Below are 2075 nucleotides of genomic sequence, written 5' to 3' on the forward strand. Positions count from 1 at the left end.
GGGACGCCATTTCGGTCCCAAAGGCACGGCACGGCAGAGGGCTCTGACCTGTGCTGGCGTCGTTTTGCCTACGGGCGGAATGACGTCCTGCAAAGGTTGCCCGAGTTCTTGACAGCGGGAGATTATTTCATCACTTGAGCTATCTTTTCCTTTTACAAATACCTGATAAACAGACATATTTTGTAGGCATGTGGCAGGATTGCCTAAATGCTCTTTCCAAGCCTCACCTGGCTTGCTGCTTCTTGGCTGTGCCTGACCCTCAAAGGCCTGTGAGCGAGTGTCCTTGACACGGCCCCCACGGCCCCCACGGCCATTAACGACTGGGCCTTTCACCAACAGCGGCGGTACTGGCGCAGAAATCAGACTCCTCTTGAGCAATTCCCCGTCACAGACCTGCTGGTATCCACAGGAATCGTTTGGAAATTATTTTTCTTTTTGCCAGTTTTCAAAGGTGGCCCACAATACTGCTTGCAGATATTTAAAAGAGTGTTGTTGAAATTAATATCCCATTTTTAAAAGCTTGGCAACACCCATCCAGCAGAGCACGTACTAAGTGCCCTCCCCTGGGGACTGGGTTGGAGCTGAAGGTTTTGTCTGGTTTTTAACTTCAGTCCCTCTTCAACGTGCGAGCACAGAGGAATAATGGGAATGTACGAATTGCAGCATTAACAAAATATGCATATCATAACTTGGATCCATTGGGGCAGGCAATGATGAAAATCTGCACCTAGAGGCCCCTCTCAACAACTGAAGGAACCTGTCCAGGGCCCAGGATCCCTCAGAGTCTTTTAACGAAGTGAAAGAGCTCCACGGGGTTCGGTCACCCCTTCACAGGATAATCCATTAAAGTAGCTGTAAAGTCACCCCGTCCCGGTCCGCCGTACGGTAGGTGGACTGATAATTAGCGCTGTAGTCGTGTAGAAAACTCAGAACATTTGCGAACTATATTTCACTTAAACTGTTCGCTAAATCTGCCGTTCAGAAATGGTGATGCTTACATAAAGATCCACCTTTAGGAATGGCGAAAGGAAGTGTGCAACACTGGAAGGTGAAGTTTTGCCACAATATTTACTCTCGTCCTTGTTTAAAGATGATAAAACCGAACACCTAAACACATCTATGCTTTCCTTTGTATAGCATCCGCTGCTGTTGATTTTTATGTACTCAGGGAGAGTTTTCTCACAGTCCGGTGTTTGCATCTATTGACTTTGTAATCTGTAGACAGGCTCTTAATGAGCAGAAAAGACAAGAATATCAGAGATAAAACCTTGGAATAACAGTGAGCCTTTACAGCTTGTCAGTAAGAGAAAGCTCAAACATAAATATCTGATTTACAGAAGTAACACAACTTATTTTGATAGATTACATTGTTTCTGTTTCAAATTACTCTGTCAATCGAGAAAGAAGAGGTTAAGAGGTCATATTTTTTAAAAAAAAATGCTTGAAAGAGCTCTTTCAAGGCATTTTTCATGAATTTCAACCCCATACTTAGTTATTTATTTGCGATGGTGCATAAGCTCTACTTTGCCTGTCAGATATGCTGATTTTGTTAAATGTTGTTTTACAAATCCCCTCAAATAGGCAGGAACAGGACCAACCAACGCCCCTACACGTGGACTGAAGTGCAGTGATTTGCCCCACACAGTAGTTCCTGACAGGTCTTCATCGCGTCTTCATTTCAAGTTCGATCTTTTTTCCCCGTTGGGCGAGGCTTTGTTGTTGTTTTGAGCCGCTTTGCTTGAGAGTGGAGGATGCAGAAAATGACGTGGGCTTTTTAAGCAGAAGTGAGGTCGTGAGAGAAGTGAGAAGTTGAGAGTCGTCTGTACTGACAACGTTTAAAACAATGATTACGCAAGAAGAGGAGAAAGGTTAGGGTTTAAAATTTTGAGGCAAAAATCCCCTTGGCCGCAACGGTGCTTAACTTCACTCTCGGGTGTCAACTCAAACCTCTGTGTGAGCCTATATACCGAAGATGAACCCTTTTGCTTCTCCCGTACCCTTTACGTGCCACCGCCCCCGTGGTGGCATCCAGGGCAGGAGGGGACACCCGTCCCCCGGCGTCCCCGGAGCCGGCG

Source organism: Aptenodytes forsteri, unplaced genomic scaffold, assembly GCF_000699145.1.
Source record: "Aptenodytes forsteri isolate BGI_AS27 unplaced genomic scaffold, ASM69914v1 Scaffold336, whole genome shotgun sequence".
NCBI classification, from domain to species: Eukaryota; Metazoa; Chordata; class Aves; order Sphenisciformes; family Spheniscidae; genus Aptenodytes; species Aptenodytes forsteri.